At 42.5% G+C, this 21086-nt stretch overlaps 1 protein-coding gene across 1 annotated transcript in view; it reads left to right on the top strand.

The window, feature by feature from the left end:
* LOC114649178 (activin receptor type-1B-like) overlaps window positions 1-21086 on the top strand; it is a 98310-nt gene that overhangs the window by 63518 nt on the left and 13706 nt on the right. The window lies entirely within an intron of this gene.

Here is a 21086-nt window from a genome sequence, read left to right as displayed (position 1 = left end):
TAGCATATAGTGAGCAAAAAACATTGTTTATGAGCAACATTTTTTTTAAGCCAAAAATTTATGAGCACCAACTCTGACGGTCGGAGTGAGCGATCGTGCGGGAAGTATGAGCGACGCTCTGAATTCGTGTGAGCGATTGCTCACGCGCTCAGCTTAGAGGGAACATTGGCCGTGACGCGAAGTAATTTCCCCCATAGGATTGTATGTAAATACAATGAATCCATTCCGGACTGTATGAACTGTATGTAAATATATTTTTATTAAAGATTTTTAAGCACAAAAATAGTTAATTATACCATAGAATGCATGGCGTAATAGTAAATTAAAAGTGAAAACATTGAATAACACTGAGGACACCATGAACCGAGAAAACTAACATTGCAAGAGTTCACGCTATCAGCCTTACGAACCACTCACTGTAAACACTTTTTTTTTTTTTTTGATGAGTTTTAAGCACAGGGAAAAAAATGAACATTTGAAAAATCCGTAATTTATACACAAACTAACCACAAACAACCAAGAAAACTAACCTTGCATGAGTCGAGTTCTGGCATGAAGGAAGTGAGGAGGAACTGGGTGGAGTGGAGGTTACAGTTTTGAGGTAAAGTCCCTCTGCACGATGCACGTCTGACCAAGAACAGTGCACTTGTACAGGAAGAGACTGAACACGTGCGGAAATGATCGGCGCGTACGAACCGGAAGGGAAACGAAATAGAGCCCAAAGAGTTCACAGCAAATGCACAGGGAGAGTCTGAACGCGTGCGTAAATCACTGGCGCGTACGAACCGGAAGGGAAACGAAATAGAGCCCAAAGAGTTCACAGCAAATGCACAGGGAGAGTCTGAACACGTGCGGAAATCATCGGCGCGTACGAACTGGAAGGAAAATGAAATGGACCACAAAGAGTTCACACCTAACAGACAGGGAGAGACTGAACACATGTGGAAATCACTGGCACGTACAAACCAGAAGGGAAACGAAATAGAGCACAAAGAGTTCACAGCGAATGCACAGGGAGAGACTGAACACGTGCGTAAATCATTGGCGCATACGAACCGGAAGGGAAACGAAATAGAGCACAAAGAGTTCACACCTAACGGACAGGGAGAGACTGAACACGTGCGGAAATCAATGGCGCGCACGAACTGGAAGGGAACCTGGCTTGTTCATCACCCGAGTGTGTGGTCGTGAACAGATGCAAAAGTTTGGCGAACTTTTTTGGTCGTAACCCGATTTGTATGTGTTCTGAGACATTCATCACCCAAGGTTCCACTGTACTATAAATTTGCACCGGCTTTTACAGACACAAATTAAGTGTATGTTTTTATTGTGTTATATTAACAATAAGAGCAGCTCACTACTCAAAACGGTAAATTTGCCAGGGAACAGGTTTCGAACTCACAATCTCCGGATTATAAGTCAGCGGATCTTACCACTACACCACAGAAGCTGTCGTATTGCACTTGCACCTTTTGTGAAAGTGTTTATTTGATACTAGGGGGCTCCGCCCCCTGCTCGCTTCGCTCGCCAACCCCTGGTGTTGGGAATGACAAAGAGCGTGATGTATGAATGAGATATAGAATAGTGTGACGGTGTAGATGATGCAAATAGAAAGCAAACAATAAAGTGTGTGGCACAGTGTAAAGGTTTATTTGAAAATTTCTTTGTACACGCCGTTTAAGTGTAAAAGGTAATTCCAGCTCAGAACTTGTAAGGTCATTTAAGATGGTTATTGTTGTGATCAGAGTCAAGTTTGTCAGAGCTTAGAAAGAGTTGTGTCTCTCCAGGAAGTAATGGAATGACTTGGGTATTTATGTTTTCCACATTAATATTTTTTGGATATAATATAGTGCGTTGTGTTAAAAGGGGCATTTGGTCTAATGAGATTGCTGTTCCAAATCTCTCTGTAACTAAGTCGTCGCAGATAAAGGCTTGAGGAATTGTAATAATATGTGGCTGAAGTCCATCTGTATTGGTGAGTGTACCATCTCTCAGTTGTAATAAGCAATTGTTATGATTTGGTTCTGGACATCGTATCTTTTTTACTAACTGTATCTTTTGAAAGCAATGCCAATTGTCTGCGTATTTTAAGGTGCACTGAACGATAGCTGAGTGCATGGCATCTGAAAGAATAGCTAATCACTGTCTAAAATCTCCTCCTCATAAAAGTACCTTTCCTCCAAATCGAATATTATTATTCATAAACGTTTGTAGAAGTTTATGAATGGTGTTGAGTAAGTGACTTCATGCCATTGAACATTCATCAATAAACAACATTTTTTCAAGACGGATGTCACGTGCAGTGCCACCGTTAATGTTCATAGTGGATACCGATTTGTAGGATCTAATGTAGTTGATAAAGATTTCACTTTCAGGTACATCGTCAGTTATAAGCTTCTGTAGATATTCAGTATATGAATGTAAAGAAGGCAGTGTAATTTGACCCTTTTGACAACAACGTGTAAATTTATAACTTGTATTGCCAGTTGTTTCTTCAGGGAAGTGAACTGAATGACAATGATTGCAAATGACATTCATTAATCCGAATGAATTTTCCTGGTGTATGTTTTCCTTGTGCCGTTTGAGAGGCACGTCGTTGTATGTCCAGTATTTGGGACGTGTTGTTTTGGAGCTGTAATCGATTTGCCTGTGCTGTGTGAGAAGCCCGTTGTAGCCTTCCTTGCCGTTAACGTATGTCTGAGACGAGAGGTGTTTCGTTTTGAATCCGTGCCTGTTGCGATGCAGCACTTTGATTGATAGTTTGCGTAATGTGGATCTAGGATGTAGATTTGTGCATATTTGTGTTGTTGATTTGTTTCAGGGTGCACTGTTCCAATGCGATGCAGTATTTGTGCACATATGCGAAAGCAGTATGGGCCATTGCCTTTTGGTGGCCTGATATTTACTCCGGTATATGCAAAAGCAAATGAACTATTGTAGGATCTAATGCAGTTCATAAAGTTTTTACTTTTAGGTACATCGTTAGTTAGAAGCTTTAGTTGAGCTTTGCGTTTTTGGAGTCGAGACATTTTTTCATTTAGAAATATGGATAAGTAATAAGGAGTATTGCACTCACTGTTAATATGGAGCCTTTTCTGCGGTTGAACGGTTAATAGTGCCTTATTGTAATGAGATCCACCTATGCTGCATAGCCGTCTATTTTGTTGTTTCTTTCGTGTTCGTGTGTTTGTTCCTGTTATCCTTTCCTTTTCGTTTTGTACCCGTGACCGTGTATTCATGACTTGTTTCTTTCTCAGCATGCGAAATATGGATAAGTAATAAGGAGGATCGCAGTCACTGTTAATATGTTTCCTTTTCTGCAGTTGAACGGTTAATAGTGCTTTATTGTAAGGAGATCCACCATTGCTGACACCTATGCTGTCTAGTGTGAAGGTGTTGATGTTCACTTTAGAATATGTGGCTTTGGGTGTCACTTCTTATGGATGTGAGGGGGGGGGGGGTTGAGGATTGTTGTTGCGCGAGCGTCTTCTTTCTGTTTGTGTTCCTGTGTCTTGTTGAATCCCCCTCTTTGTGTGTGTCCCGTCCCTTGCTTGTAGGGTCTGTGGGGTGGTTTTGTGTTCTTTTTTTTGTGTTCCATGGGCTTGTTGAATCCCCCTTTTGGTGTTTGTCCTGTCCGGTGCCTCGGGGGTGGGGATGGGGGTTGCCTTGCTGTTGTGCGCGATCCTCTTTTTTTTTTTTTTTTTTTTTGGGGTCTAGTTTCGTGTGCAATGTGTTTCGTGCTTTGCTTGTGTTTGAATACTTTTTTATGTGCCTTTTCCTTTTTTCGGTGCTCTTTGCGCCTCATTTCTCCATTTTTCCTGTGCTCACTCCTTTTTTCTGTGGTCTTGTCCGCCTCTCGCGGCCCCTCATCCGCCTCTCTCGCCCTCTTTTGTCCGCCTTTCTTGGCTCCTCAGCCGACTCTCGCGGACTCTTTTTGCGCCTGCGCAGTACGTCTTTTTGCAGCTACGGCCCATTGCCGGATGTGCCTGCGTCCATCATCCGGTTTAGCATTCTCGGTTAGTAATATAGATTTGGCCATTGGCCTTCACACATTATACAATTCATGTCTGCATTTTGTTATTTATTAATAAAACACGAAAAACGTTTCTGTTTTAACGATGTGTTTACATAGATTGTCGTAGACACGAAACACGCACCAAAATTATCTCCCCTTACAATTCTGGGTAGCTCACTCCCAGTTAATCAATCAAGGCAGGCACTGGGAGAACATCTTGGGTTGGTATAGCAGGCTGCTTGGGCTTATCGACACATTTAAAAGACAAAAGACGCTGACAGAGAGGTGCAAAAGGATTTAAGGTGGGCCGGATTTACGAGTTTCTTCAATGGCTCTGGTAATTCTAGTGTTGACGAGTCCAATTTCATTCTAGCACTGCACTCCACACCAATTATTTCTGCCTGCTGCTTAAATGAGACTCTGATGCCATCTAGTGGCCGGAGAACTGCTTTTTTTTTTTTTTTTGCTTTCTCACTCTAGTGTCATATTGTTTTGCTATTGTTAACTTTCTCTAGTCATCATTTCTAATGTTATTTGTATTTTTGTGCCCCCCCCCACGCTGAAAGCAACTGAATCATTTTTGCATGCGCACATTCCACTAAAAGAATAATAGAATGACTTGTCCTTACATAGTTTGAATGTTGTCTTATATTTACCACATTGTCATAAACAGGTTTTTTTTTTTTTTGGTATTTGGTACACTGTATTAATTTCTGAGGGGAAATTTTCTTTTCACATGACCGTTGGAGGTCAGAGCGCAGTGTCGGCCATTGTATAGCACTCCTACCACTTTGTCTGTAACGCAAGTCTTCAGTCGTGTGCAAAAGTATTTAAACCCCTTGTAAGTTATCTTCATTTTCTGTATGACAAAAGATTTATACACATTTATGCATTTAGTATTTTAATGTGAACTCTTCTGCTATAAGAATATATTTCCAAAGTTAAGTGAGCCAATTTTTTGTAGATATTTAATGGAAGAAGAAAAACTCCAAAGTTAGTAAATATTACTATTTAAACCCCTGTGCACTTTGGAAGCTCCAGGTTGTAGTAAGTATATAAGTTTAATATGTCACTGTGCTCTGTACAAAAAATATTTTATAGATTCCACTCACATGTACATCTAACACAAGACCAGATTTAGCACACAGGAGCTCATCATTTAGAACTGCTAGGCAAGCATTAGACGATGAGAAAAGGACAACTGCGAAATGGGCCTTGTACTAGATAGATAGATAGATAGATAGATATACTATTACTGTGTGTCAGAGTCAGCGTGAAATTGGATCTTCTTTTCCTTGTTTGGAATGGCATGATTTACCTAAGTGGGGGGCCCGCACATGGAGAAAGAGTATTAAGCCTTGGAACATTGCCCGGCACACCTCTGAGGCCGATGGATGGAGGGGAGATAATGTCATCCGATCCGGAAAATCCTTCCAACACAGCGACGCAGGCACTCGGAAATGGTCTTGTCATTGCTTCCTCATCTGTTATGCAGCGAAGTTATTTCTCCTATGCGATTTCTTACTGCCGTATCACTAAGGAAGAGGTATCGCCTTTTTATATTATATCTATATCGTTTCTGGTTATGCAACATGCCGCAATTACAAAAGAGCTCATTCCAACCAGGGAGCTAGCGCCCCCTGCATGGATAGGCAGGTTTACACAAATGATAAATGTGTCACAAACAACACAGAGGTGACAGTCATTTGACCATAATTAAACATAATTAGGTACCACTTGTGAGTTCTTTATCTCTTATTTTACATACAAACTACATGTGGAAGTGTGTGTGTCTGCCTGTCTGTCCGGCCCAGAAGTGAGAGGTGGAGTCGGGGTGAGGGCTTCGCCTCCGAGAAAACAGAAAACTCGCTTAGCCGCTAATAACACAAGCGAGGCCAGCAAATCAGCAAAATGAAACCTCAGAAGAAAGACAAAGTTGCTTAGTCGCTGACATCTGCGACACGCTATCCCTTATACTTTTCCTCCCACCGCTCATACACAAGCGAGGCGAGCACGTCGGCAGAACGACGACTCCTAGGAGAGAGACGCCCAGAGGAGTTCCTTTCAATTACCTGACATGTCGACGTTTTAATTTTTCTTCGGACAATGTCAATAGTTTCTAGGGGCCCAGGCTTTTTACAGCACGGGCTTACACAGCTAGTGTTATATATAAACGTCTACACGTGGAAGTGTGTGCGTCTGTCTGTCCGGCCCGGAAATGAGAGGTGGAGTCGGGGTGAGGGCTCCGCCTCCGAGGAAACAGAAAACTCGCTTAGCTGCTAATAACACAAGAGAGGCCAGCAAGTCAGAAGAAAGACAAAGTCATTAGCAGCTAACATCTGCAACACACTATCCCTTTTACTTTTCCTCCTGCCGCTCATACACAAGCGAGGTGAGCACGTCGGCAGAACGACTCCTCCTAGGAGAGAGACACCCAGAGGAGTTCCTTTCAATTACCGGACATCATTACATTTCAGTTTTTTTCCCTGACAATTTCAATACAGGCAGTCCCCGGGTTACGTACGAGATAGGGACTGTAGGTTTGTACTTAAGTTGAATTTGTATGTAAGTCGGAGCAGGTCCATTATTTTAATAAATGCTATTGTTGACCGACTGTAACCAAGTGCTCTGCCAATGAATGATAGAGTGTCACCTTTCTCTGACCTTTTTATTTCTACTTTACTTTCAATGGTGATGGTTTTTCTCTTCTTTACTGTATCACCAACACTTGCATCAGATTTGTGTTCCAGAGACATTCTTGAAGGGTGAAGACAAAAGGTTAAGATGAGCTCTTCTGCACAGCACTGTACATGCAATCACAGCAGGATGGCACACGTCGTCAACACGTCTGATGTACTGACGAGAGGCAGCTTCCTGCTATGTGCGTAACAGTACGAGCAGGCTTGCTATTGAGAATGACTGGGGCTGGCGAGGGGGGGTTCATCACCAGCCCACCTCACAGTCACCTCCACTACAGTATGCTGCCTGCAGCATCCGCCCACCAAGAACGAATACGGTGCGGCCAAAGGTGGGTAGTGAATCACCCAACCCCAATTCAACAGGCAGCCACCTGAGGCACACTACAATGCTACCCCCGCCGCCCCGTTCAGCCACAACTGGGTCACTGCTTGCAGCATTACCAGCCGCCCACCGAGAAGGAACGGGTCAGCCGTGTATGATGGGCGGGCAGTGAAACACCCCCCTCTGCTCCATCCAGCCTATGTCCAGTCAGGAGCAGTGGCTGCGGTGGTGTAGTGGGCGGGCAGCGAACCGCCCCAATCACGTCCTCACAGGTGGCGCAGTGGTAGTGCTGCTGCTTTGCAGTAAGGAGACTGTGGAAGATTGTGGGTTCACTTCCCGGTTCCTCCCTGTGTGGAGTACTGAGAAAAGCGCTATATAAATGTAATGAATTATTACTATTGAGCCTCCATTCTGCACACGAGCGATAGCTGTGGCCACGGTGCCTATGGACCACTGGTCACCGCTTGCCGCTGGGATCTGCCCGAGGGACACTACACTGCGTGAGCAGTGAAATCGCCCCCCTCCAGCCACCGCTTGCAGCGTTACCCAGGCCGAAGATGACGGAGCGGCAGTTACTGAGGTGCATGCGTTGCAGCTGCGGCCCCGTTCGTAAGTCGTAGGTCGGATGTCCGTAACCTGGGGACTAACTGTAGTTTCTAAGACCCCCGGGCTTTGTACAGCACGGACTTACATAGCTAGTTGGATATAAAAAGCCCCCTTTGTAAGGACCGTAGTCTTTGCCGGACAATCACTGCAACAATGAAGACAAAGGAGCCTTCTGCTGATGTGACAAACAAAGTCATTGAAATGCGCAAGGCAGAAATTGGCAACCAAAAAATATCAAGAGAGTCTGAATGTCCCGTTGCGCACTGCTGGAAATGTTGTAAATGACACAAGTGCGGTCGCCTCTACTTGTAAACTGTAAACCTCGGGCAGCTTCTGGTTGTATTGTTTAATAAAACCAAAGTGTTTGAAGCTTTCACATCAAAGTACTTCCTATATGAGCACAATCCCCTTGTACTTGCAGACACTTGGGACCCTCTTCTGTTGCGCCGTGGTAATAAATCGCCCCGTTTAGGAAATCGGTCTTTAACGTCATGTTGAGTTTACTGCAAGTGCTCAGTGGTTGGTAATGTTGTCGGATTCACCCACATTCACACATGAACAAACCGAAATCACCAAGAGACGGTGGGGTGTAGTTTATAAACGCATATTATTTATTCATGCAGTGCCTTCCTAACGACGACCTTTTAAATTGGACTCATCATTTTGGTGGACATACTGTAGGTAAACAACCATATTCAGCATATTTTGAAGTTTTATCAATTAATTTTTTGCTTTTTTTGTTCCAAAATGGAAATTGGTTTTATCAGCAAAATTTACAGAGTGACCAGACCGTGCATGGCATATCATTAAATACGTACAACAAAGAACACAACAGCAAACAAACTTTGAGATGTAACAGTGAACATCATACGGATTTATAAATCCATAGTGTGCTCTAACGTTATACAAAGTTATAAAAATCTGCTTTAAGATTTGACTAATGATCGACGCAGATTTTAACTGCTCACCTCATGATTTAACTCTATTTGGAAATGTATTAAAGTCAAAGACTAATGGCTAACCTACCCATATGACCCCCCCAAATGTCACGCGTAAAGACCATTTCCCTTCATGGGTTAATAAAAACGTGTATCTTCCATCATCGCGCCCTGTGGTGGGCTGGTGCCCTGCCCAAGGTTTGTTTCCTGCCTTGTGCCCTGTGCTGGCTGGGATTGGCTCCAGCAGACAATGTTCCCTCTGAGCTGAGCAATCGCTCACACGAATTCAGAGCGTCACTCATACTTCCCGCATGATAGCTCACTCCGACCGTCGGAGTTGGTGCTCATAAATTTTTGGCTTAAACAAAATGTCGCTCATAAACAATGTTTTTTGCTCACTATATGCTACTCCTTAGAGGGAACATTGCCAGCAGACCCCCCGTGACCCTGTAGTTAGGATATAGCAGGTTGGATACTGGATAGATGGATTCCATCATCAATTGGGGTGAAGGAATATTTGAACCAGTTGTCACAAAACACCGTCTTCGGTCAGTGTGCCCGCTAGTAGTTCATAGCCGGACGGCGCTCAAGGTACCCCAAAGCCCAGATGAAGTACGTCGTCTCTTGAAATCAAAGTCACCAATGTTTATTGTGGGGAAAAAAATGATAAACCAGCATTGTGGATGAGATAAATGACAAGATCCACATCAACAAAAAAATATTAATAAAATATAACAATCCAGCCAAACAAAGTAGTCACATCCAACAAACAGGACAAATTCAATAAATTACTGGAAAAAAAATAATGCATAGTAATTATAGGCAAGGGCTTCTAAAATGCATATATTCCAATGCTGACAAAAAAGAAAGAGTAAAGGTCAATAACTGGTCCAATGGCTCAGTAGCAGCCAAAACCTCGCTCTCCCCAAAATCTAGGAGACTTACTGGCTTAAAAAAGATTGGAAAAATTCCTGTAAGACAACCTTGAGAATAATTCTTTACATTTCTATAGTGTTTTTCTCACTACTCAAAGCGCTCAGCAATTGCAGGTTAAGGGCCTTGCTCAAGGGCCCAACAGAGCAGAGTCCCTATTGGCATTTACGGGATTCGAACCGGCAACCTTCTGATTGCCAGTGCAGATCCTTAGCCTCAGAGCCACCACTCCGCCTGATGATTGGGGGAAAACATGAACTTTTGCAATATGTACAATAGCGCCACCTATCCTCAACATCCCACCCCTCGTTACTAATAGCATTGACTGTTTTAAGTATTTCTTACCCAATCGCTTAAAGGTAACGGGCTGTCCTACCATTCAGATAGATGGGGGAGGAACACCTCCTTATCCTTACTTTATTCCTACATAAACACCATCTTACATAAATCTCACACATCCTCGGGGATTACATCCAAATTGTTAAACAACAACAAGACATAAAATACATGAATGGAGTAAAACTACTACCATCCCCGCACTGTGACTGCTTTTCCCCCTTTCCTATTTCGTTCTTCCTGACTGTCGTGAAATCAGCTGCTTGCTGGCTTTTAGCAGCATAAAGGGAGTGTGCAGCCACGCAATGAAAACTGGCCATCAACAACAACATTTATTTATATAGCACATTTTCATACAAAAAAGTAGCTCAAAGTGCTTTACATAATGAAGAAAAGAAAAATAAAAGACAAAGTAAGAAATTAAAATAAGACAACATTAGTTAACATAGAATACGAGTGAGGTCCGATGGCCAGAGAGGACAGAAAAAAAAAAAAAATCCAGATGGCAGGAGAAAAAAATAAAATCTGCAGGGGTTCAGAGGCCATGAGACCACCCAGTCCCCTCTGGGTATTCTACCTAACAAAAATTAAAGTCTGCTTTGTCAACTGACCACTAACGTGGCTAGTCCAATAATAATGAAGGCATTATCTAAATAATAATGATATTAATAATGATAACGATGATAAATAATCTTCTTCTTCTTTCGTCTGCTCCCGTTAGCGGTTGCCACAGAGGATCATCTTCTTCCATTCCTTTCTGTCCTCGTCATCTTGCTCTGTCACCCCCATCACCTGCATGTCCTCTCTCACCACATCCATAAACCTTCTCTTAGGCCTTCCTCTTTTCCTCTCGCCTGGCAGCTCTATCCTTAGCACCCTTCTCCCAGTATACCCATCATCTCTCCTCTGCACATGTCCAAACCAACACAATCTCGCCTCTCTGACTTTGTCTCCCAACTGTCCAACCTGAGCTGACCCTCTAATGTCCTCATTTCTAATCCTGTTCATCCTCATCACACCCAATGTAAATCTTAACATCTTTAACTCTGCCACCTCCAGCTGTGCCTCCTGTACCACCGTCTCCAACCCATATAACATAGCTGGTCTCACTACCGTCCTGTAGACCTTCCCTTTCACTCTCGCTGATACCCGTCTACCCTATCTAAATAATAATAATAATAAATAATAAATTGTTATTAATAACAATAATTAATGATAATAATAATAAATAATTATTATTAATAATAATATAAATAAACCTCTCTATTATAATAAAAACAAATGTTGGGACGAGACATGACTTTGTGAAGAGACTTTTTGGAAGGAAGTCCGACGAGACGGCCACTTTTACCCTGAGACTCTTTCAAGTCTCGGCCTACTTACAACTATTTTCAAAGAAGACCACGGTCATCCGGTGCATTCCGGCACTTAACCTGGACAGACACCAATCCATTAAAGGGCTTACTTATGAATACACACACACACACTTATGAAGAGCCAGTTTAGAATCACACATTCATCTAAATATGGCAGCGAGAAATGATGAAGTCAAACAAATTAACATGAAAATTGTTGATGGGTTACACAGCAAATTAGTTAAATGCGTATCAATAGACTCTGCTGAAACAGTTGGTGGTGATGGTGCAGAAGATGGAAACATCAACTTACAATATCATGAAGAATATCTACAACCGTTAACACCGTGCGCTCTTCCACCGGCCGAATTACTATTGAAAGAAGGACGTGTCGTGATGTAATTGGGTAATTGATGTCTGAATGATGGGCTATGCAATAGGACAAGATTAGTTGTATTGAAAATTGGTCGAACAATTCTGACATGTCAAATTTTAACAGGTGACAAGGAAGGTAATGGAGTACATCTAACATGAGACACCAAAGGAGATCTTGATATGCCAGTCGTATTCAAACGTTTACAGCTTCCCATGAGAATAGCTTTTGCTATGACAATTAACAGATCACAGGGACAAACATTCGAAAGAGTCGTTTTATTTATAAGAGAGAAAGAAATGAAATTCACTCACGGGCAGTTATACGTTGCGTTGTCACGATGAAAGTCCAAACACAGAATCAAAATTCAATGCAATATTGATGAAGAGTTAATTCCAAATATTGTTTTTACTGAAGTTTTACAGTAAAAGTGATCATAATGCATATGTAACAATTCCCATGAAAATAACACATCTCTTTAAATTGTATATCTGTTTAACCAAACCCAGGGATTGGCAAGCGAAGCGAGCAGGGGGCAGAGCCCACTAGTTATTATTAATAATAATAATAATGATGAAGGCCTTGTCTAAAATCAATAAAAACCAAACCTGATATTTACCAGACTGATGTGCTAAGTTAAGTGTCTTATGGGGAATCTTCACTTTACGAGTCCTTCAGCACTCCACCTGTCAACTCTTTACTGTACTTTATTTGGCTAAGTAGCAGCTGCTGCTGGTTCTTCCAGCTCCCCGCACTGACAGAAGACCCGCTGACGGTTCTACTCCCGTCACACTAGTTGCTTTTTGTCCTTGGCACCTTGACCACATGACCTGATGGCATTATACAGGTGCTGGTCATAAAATTAGAATATCATGACAAAGTTGATTTATTTCAGTTAATTCCATTCAAAAAGTGAAACTTGTATATTAGATTCATTCATTACACACAGACTGATGTTTAATCAAATGTTTATTTCTGTTAATGTTGATGATTATAACTGACAACTAATGAAAGTCCCAAATTCAGTATCTCGGAAAAATAGAATATTGTGAAAGGGTTCAATATTGAAGACATCTGGTGCCACACTCTAATCAGCTAATTAACTCAAAAGCCTTTAAATGGTCTCTCAGTCGAGTTCTGCAGGCTACACAATCATGGGGAAGACTGCTGACTTGACAGTTGTCCAAAAGACGACCATTGACACCTTGCACAAGGAGGGCAAGACACAAAAGGTCATTGCTAAAGAGGCTGGCTGTTCACAGAGCTCTGTGTCCAAGCACATTAATAGAGAGGCGAAGGGAAGGACAAGATGTGGTAGAAAAAAGTGGACAAGCAATAGGGATAACTGCACCCTGGAGAGGATTGTGAAACAAAACCCATTCAAAAATGTGGGGGAGATTCACAAAGAGTGGACTGCAGCTGGAGTCGGTGCTTCAAGAACCACCACGCACAGACGTATGCAAGACATGGGCTTCAGCTGTCGCATTCCTTGTGTCAAGCCACTCTTGAACAAGAGACAGCGTCAGAAGCATCTCGCCTTTGGACTGCTGCTGAGTGGTCCAAAGTTATGTTCTCTGATGAAAGTAAATTTTGCATTTCCTTTGGAAATCAAGGTCCCAGAGTCTGGAGGAAGAGAGGAGAGGCACAGAATCCACGTTGCTTGAGGTCCAGTGTAAAGTTTCCACAGTCAGTGATGGTTTGGGGTGCCATGTCATCTGCTGGTGTTGGTCCATTGTGTTTTCTGAGGTCCAAGGTCAACGCAGCTGTCTACCAGGAAGTTTTAGAGCACTTCATGCTTCTTGCTGCTGACGAACTTTATGGAGATGCAGATTTCATTGTCCAACAGGACCTGGCACCTGCACACAGTGCCAAAGCTACCAGTACCTGGTTTAAGGACCATGGTATCCCTGTTCTTGATTGGCCAGCAAACTCGCCTGACCTTAACCCCATAGAAAATTTATGGGGTATTGTGAAGAGGAAGATGCAATATGCCAGACCCAACAATTCAGAAGAGCTGAAGGCCACTATCAGAGCAACATGGGCTCTCATAACACCTGAGCAGTGCCACAGACTGATCAACTCCATGCCACGCCGCATTGCTGCAGTAATCCAGGCCAAAGGAGCCCCAACTAAATATTGAGTGCTGTACATGCTCATACTTTTCATGTTCATACCTTTCAGTTGGCCAACATTTCTAAAAATCCTTTTTTTTGCATTGGTCTTAATTGATATTCTTATTTTCCAAGATACTGAATTTGGGACTTTCATTAGTTGTCAGTTAAAATCATTAATATTAAAAGAAATAAACATTTGACATACATCAGTCTGTGTGTAATGAATGAATCTAATATACAAGTTTCACTTTTTGAATGGAATTACTGAAATAAATCAACTTTGTCATGATATTCTAATTTTATGACCAGCACCTGTATGTGGAGTTTTGAACAGAGTGGGCGAGTCGTGTGAGAGTGAAGACCCTCTGCTTTCCAGAACACTGTCGGGGGATTTCTCGTGTTTGGTCTGCGGCGAGAAAAGAGAGAGGTTCAGTGCACCCCACCACCCCCTGGCCTGGCGTGGAATTGTCGTTTCCTGGCCCCTTTGGTTAACTCCCAAGCTCACGTGTGTGACACAGTATTTCCATCTTCATTAGGTTTGGAATTGATTGGGTGAACATTTTGTGTTCTAGTTCAGAGTCCCTCTGGGCTTCCGAGTCGTACCCTGGCAGCACTGGCTACAAGTCAAGCCCCAAGCCTGGCCAGGGGTGCCACTTGACTTCAAATTGATACTCATACAGGGCCAACTCATGCATGTCAGTGCAATGCCAAGAGAAATACCCGCACACCACGCTGACACTGCCCGGGGGGGGAATACGAACAAGAAACTCTGAACCTGTAAGGTAGCAAGTAGTAATTACCTTTATAAAGCCAAGTTGCTCTTCTAATTCTTAAAAATGATAAAAATGTCTCCAATGAAATGTTACGAATGCGCAAAGGAAATGAGTTGCGTCTTTTACTGCCCACACCCATCACAACTGCCCCCCACAAAAAAAAAGTTAGTCATTTCCTGCTCTTCATTGTTGAAATTGCAGTTGGCTTACTTGTTGGTTAATTTTTTTATTGAAATTCAGCCGCAGTGTTACTTTTTATTTCAGAAAACTTGGCTGGTTTTGTAAACGGCACTTTCCTACTAACTAGAATAGCTGCTCAGTTTTGAGTTTTGCATCCTTCGAGCATTGAGTGTGATGTGTACACAAACATATCACAGTCCACGTATCTGTAAACTGTTTAGATAAATTCAAATTAAGAACACTGCACACAAAATGAAGAGAAAAATTAATAACAAAAAAATTGCTGCTTATACTGCTTCTGTTTCAGGTTTAGTTGGCTTAGTAACGTTTTACATGTACAGTTGTGGGCAAACATTGAGAGAATGACACAAATAATGAATTCTCATAAAGTGTGCTGCCTTAGTTTTTATATGATTACCATTGGCATCGACTCCAGAATGTTCTGACGAGCGATCAGATGAATGGCAATGAATTGTAAAGTCCTTCATTGGCATGAAAATGAACTTAATGCCAAAAAACTCACTGCCACCAAAGGACCTGCTGACGTCACCACAGTGATCCTCTCATTAACTTGGGTGAGAGTGACGAGGACAAGGCTGGAGGTCACCCTGTCACGCTGATGGACTTACAATAGAGAGGTGTCAAAGGCGTCAGGGCGCCCAAGAGAGTCCAGCAAGTGCCAGGAGCATCTCCTAAAGTTCATTCAGCTGTGGGCACCACCAGGGCAGAGCTGGCTCAGGAATGACAGCAGGCAGGCAGGTGGGAGTGAGGGAGGCGAAGACTTGTGGAGGATGGCCTGGTGGGTGTCAAGAAGGGCAGCAAAGAAGCCATCAGGGACAGAGTGAAATTCTGGGATTGGACTGCTGGGGTCAAGTCAATCCCATTTCTGATTGTTTGGGGCATCCAGAAAAAAAAAAAAAAAAAGGTGAGTGGCCCTACCATCAGTCCTGTGCCAGGCCAACAGTAAAGCATCCTGAGAACATTTATGTCAGCCAAGGCAAGTGCAGGGCTCAGAACACAGCCATGAATAAAAAATGGGAGCAAAACATCAACCGAGAGCAACTTCTACCAACCATCCAACAACAGTTTGGTGACCAACATGACGGAGCACCGGGCCAGAAGAAAATATGACAACTGAGTGGATTGGGGGAACAAAACATTGACATTTGGGGTCCGTGGCCAGTAAACTCCCCACTGAGAACTTATCGTCAAGAGGCGGGTGGACAAACAAAAAGCCAACAATTCTGACTTTGTAAGAATGGGCGGCAGCCATCAGTCAGGATTGGACCCAGAGGTTGATTGACAGCCTGCCAGGGCGAATTGCAGAGGTCTTGAACAAGAAAGAAGGGCCAACACTGCAGATTTGGACACTCTGTGTATAAACTTCATGTCATTGTCAATCAGAAGTGAGAACTGAGTGGCTCTGAGAACAAAACACTGACATTTGAGGTCCATGGCCAGGAAACTTCCCATTTGAGAACTTGGGGTCAATCCTCAAGATGCCAGGGCTAGCTTAACGCACTGGCACGCTGGGCAGTTGCCTGGGGCTCCCATGCTAATCTATGAATGTTGTGACTTGCTGAGTGGTTGTGTAGGTAGGGGGGCCCAGGAGCAGGGGGCTATAATGCTGTTAAAAAGGGCCTGCAAGAGGCGGGTGGACAAACAGAAACCCACCAATTCTGACTATACAAGAATGGGCGGGTGTCATCAATCAGGATTGGGCCCAGAAGTTGATGGACAGCCTGCCAGGGTGAATTGCAGAGGTCCTGAAAAAGAAAGAAGGGCCAACACTGCAGATATGGACGCTCTGTGCATCAACTTCATGTCATTGTCAATGAAGCCTTTGAAACTTCTGAGCTGCTTGTCATTCTACTTCAGTATCTCATCTGACACAAAGATCTAAAAACACTGAAGCGGCAAACCAACACTGGGCTCATTCTCCAAACCTTTGGCCCCGACTGTATACTGTGTTTGTCATTATTTAAGTTGCTAAGTACATTGTTGTACCAAATATGTTGATGTATACAAGTTTGTCACAGTTTTCTGGCCTTCTATATTTCAGTATATTGTATTTGCTTCTGCAGTGCCCGGACTTACTTTACTGTTACATTAGAATCACAGCCAGATAGCAGGGAGGCTCCATTTACATGTTAGAGACCAGAAGGCTCAGCCCTGTTTATGTGCTGTGTGTGTCAATGCAGAGCCACACATTTATCTCAACAAAAGCGCATGTGAATTGAACATTCTTATTACATCACTAAAGGAGGACTCTGACAACTAACATTACAGACATAATTGGCTACGGAACTTGGAAAGATTCTTTCAGGATAAGGTGTTGAAAAGGTTTGAGGGGAGTTTGACAAGCTGGTGCGTGACAGCAGTAATGACTGTGTGTGTGTTGAATCACGCAGTCTGATTCAGATTATACGTAAAAAGCAGGGTCATAAACAAGCTTAGACAACTGAAAGCCAAATGTTCAGAATGCACGCGTCATTCAATAACTTGTGTTTCCGTGACTGGACAGGTACCAACGATACAGAAAACAAATCGCTTGGCGAGTAGGGGTTGACGGGATGCCTTGATTGACGTTTTATAAAGCCTCTTAAAATAATTACAGAGCCCTGAGCTGGACCAAGGTGAGTGTTTTGAACAGGCAGGCCAGTTAGAGGACTAAACTCGTATATGTGGAGGCACACTGTAGTCAAACAAGCGACACACTTGGCAGTGTAAGGAGCACGGTGACTGAATATCTGTGTGTGTCTAGTGCACCAGTAAGCAAGGGTCCGCAAAAACATCTCTTCACCATGTGTTTTACTCGTATACATTTGTGAAAGTGACTTAACAAGTGTGACGCCTGTTATTTGGATGAGTGTACAGTATTGCAGTTTGTATCGTTTACAGTATACAGCCTCCACATAATAGCAAAATTATATTTCAAATGGGGGAGAAACATTAATATGGTATCATTTTAAACAGTCATTGATTGATTGTCTGGCTTTAGATATCATACGTTTCTTACGTAATTTGTTATGTGCTTGAAAGACGAGAGCAGGCCTATTCAGCCCAACACAGTTTGTCAGTCCCATCCACTTAATTCATCTAAAACAAAAAAAATATCAAGTCGAGTTTTGAAATTCCTTAAAGTCTTAACTGTCCAACACAGTACTTGGTCGCTTATTCCAAGGGTCTGTGGTTCTCTGTATCAAGAAAAACGTCCTAATGTTTGTGTGAAATTTACCCTTTATAAGTTACTGTGTCCCCGTGTTCTCATTGACCTCATTTTAAAGTCACCGTCTGATCCACTGCACTAATTCCCTTCATCATTTTAAACACGTCAGTCAGGTCTCCTCTTCATCACTGTAAAGGCTCAGCTCTTTTAATCTGCATAACTCACCCCTGTAGCCCTCAATCAGCCTCGTCGCTCTTCTCTGGACTTTCTCCAGTGCTGCTGTGTCTTTATGGAGTCTTAAACTGCACCCAGGACTCCAGATGAGGCCTCACCAGTGTGTTATAAAGCTTGAGCAGAACCTCCTGTGACTTGTACTCCACTCATCAAGGCGCTATATAACCTGACATTCTGTTAGCCTTCTTAATGGCTTCTGAACACTGTCTGGATGTTGATTGCATTGAGTCCACTATGACTCCTAAATCCTTCTAATAAGGTGGACTCTCGATTTTCAGACCGCCCATTGTGTATTCACATCTAAACTTAATGGAAGTGTTGGGCTCAGCTCTTTTACTTTTCATAACTCACCCCCTGTAGCCCTCAATCAGCCTCGTCGCTCTTCTCTGGACTTTCTCCAGTGCTGCTGTGTCTTTGTGGAGTCATAAACTGATCACAGGACTCCAGATGAGGCCTCACCAGTGTGTTATAAAGCTTGAGCAGACCCTCCTGGGACTTGTACTCCACACATCAAGGCGGAATATAACCTGTCAGCCTTCTTAATGGCTTCTGAACACTGTCTGGAAGTCGATAGTTTAGAGTCCACTGTGACTCCTAACTTCTTCTCATGAGGTGGACTCTCGATTTTCAGACCCCCATTGTGTATTCACACCTTGCATTTTTACTTCCTATGTGTAATTCTTTACATTTACTGACATTAAATGTCATCGTCCACAAACCTGCCCAAGCCTGTCTGCTATCCAAGTCTCTCTGTAATGATATAATGGATTCCAAATTATCTGCTAATCCGCCTATCTTGGTATCGTAAACCTTGTCCGGCTAATAAGTGTCCACAGTAAAATTACTGCATTTCATCCGTATGTTAAGTATATATATATATATATATATATATATATATATATATATATATATATATTACATTATACAGATACATTTTTAGCTTTGTTTAAATAATGTATACTGTTATTAATTAAACATGTGGACAGCGGTAGCGATGAGCTGGCATCCCGTTCAGGGATTATTCCTGTCTCGTGCTGTATTCTTGCTGGGACTGGCGCGACACTGGATGAATAGATGGATGGAATAATTAAACACGTACTACGAAGATATTTCAATGTTCCCTAAAAGCTTTGAAGAATCGGCGTTCTAAGCTTACAGATGGCTTAACGTCTATTACAGAGCTGATTGTGTGGCGATTGGTGACTTGGAAAAAGAAAAGGAAGGACAGGAATTGGGGGTTAGTATGTTTGAGAGAGACAGTACTGCTACAGTAAAGTGTTTTATTGAAGGTCGCGTACAGCGCAGCAAGCATCTTGTGTGAGGCAGGAACAATCTTTAGACCGGGCGCCAGCTCATCACTATCACTGAGCCACCGTGTCCCCATGTTTAATAACATGCTTTAATTCCTATCATCATGAAAATTTATATCAAGTATACATCTTAATTAAATTGTTCAGAGAGAATGTCATGGATTCTGTGTCCTGTCGGAGGAAGAGAAAGCCCGTTTAAGAAGCACGTAGTGATTCACACACACAGAGCACATAGAAGATCAAATACAAAACAAAGCATTTAACGCGCTACTTTAGTTACGATGGGATTTGAGAAAGTAGTAAATTAAATGATTTTAAGATGAAGTTTATGATGATCTGCTTTAATGACAAAATAAACTACGTGATTAAAGTGGAAATTTTGAGAATAAAGTTGACATTTCAACTTTTTTTTCCCCACTGTACCCCCTTTTTTTATTTTTCTCTGTACCCTAATAAGCTTCCATATGACTCTCAGATGGTGGGCTACGACTCACCTTTTCACAGCGACTTTGATATCTGACAATTTTTTTTATTTCGGGCACTGTGCGACTTTCTGAACTCATTGAGCTTTCGATCAGCTTACTTTTGTTGTTTATACTACTGCTTAACCCAACAAAAGGTATGTTTTTCATTACATCCACTTGGCATTTGCTGAAACTCTTTTTTTTATTTCCCCGTGGTTTTCCCATTGTATTTTCATAGAACGCCGTACTTAAGGGAATATTTGTATTGATTTGCATACTCAAAGAGGCGTAATTCTGGGAGGAGTCTTGGAGGGGCGCTAGGCACGTGCACTAGCATTATATTTCACTCTAACTGGGATTTATGTAGCTGAAGTGTGTAGGAAGTTGGCTTACGCACGGTTTTGTGCGTGTGGATTTTTTTTGTGCGTACGCACATTTTCACTTTTGTCCGTTCGCTATTTTTTAGTGTGAATTCTATGCACGGCGTTATACATGATGCCCCTGGACAAACTCAAAATTCATCTTAATGTGGAGAATGCAGGCAAAAGAAACATTGGTTATAAAATACAACTCGGACATGCAGGAAGTTAAGATTAGTCTGGGGTTGAAGGTGGTGGATGTTGTAGATTTGGTTTTCCCCATTTCAGATAACGCACACGTCCCAAAGCTACTAGGAGACTGGTTTGGGGGGTCAGCACAGTTGAGGAAATGTGGGTGGTGTACTGTCAATGTTAGAAAAGCCGCCATGTTAGACTGCTGGTTTGAGTAGTCGTTTTCCAGCTGGCATCATCCCAGACAGGGTGATGAAGAGCTGAGGAGCCAGGACCCAAAGGGTTTAAAAATAGTTTTACTAGGGCGAGATTTGGGAGGCAAAGCTGAAACGATGGCCAAGAGAGACCTGGCACCATGTTTGTTCTCTTATAAGCTCATTTGAATTATCATCCTAGCTGCCGTGGTTTGACGTATCTGTGGAATAACCAAACTACTTGAGCTTCCTGACAGAGCAGTGCCAATTAACCCCCCTCCTCCCCCCCCACCCCCCCCCCCATTAAAGCACAGGGCTGAAATTTAAACATAGTCACAAGATTCTGGAGAATGACAAGTACATACAGTACATAGAGCAAGCTGCTTTATCTTTTTTCATTTTTCATGTTAATTCCATTGACTCTTTTTTTTAAATTAGAGCTGCACATAATTGTGTTTTGATTACACTGGTCTACAAAAAATATTTTTTGTTTGCTTCTGGGAACTTCAGAGCTTCTCTT

This window comes from Erpetoichthys calabaricus, chromosome 3, assembly GCF_900747795.2.
Source record: "Erpetoichthys calabaricus chromosome 3, fErpCal1.3, whole genome shotgun sequence".
Lineage (NCBI taxonomy): Eukaryota > Metazoa > Chordata > Cladistia > Polypteriformes > Polypteridae > Erpetoichthys > Erpetoichthys calabaricus.
Note: the sequence above shows the minus strand (reverse complement) of the source record. Positions and strands in the feature narration are given on the sequence as shown.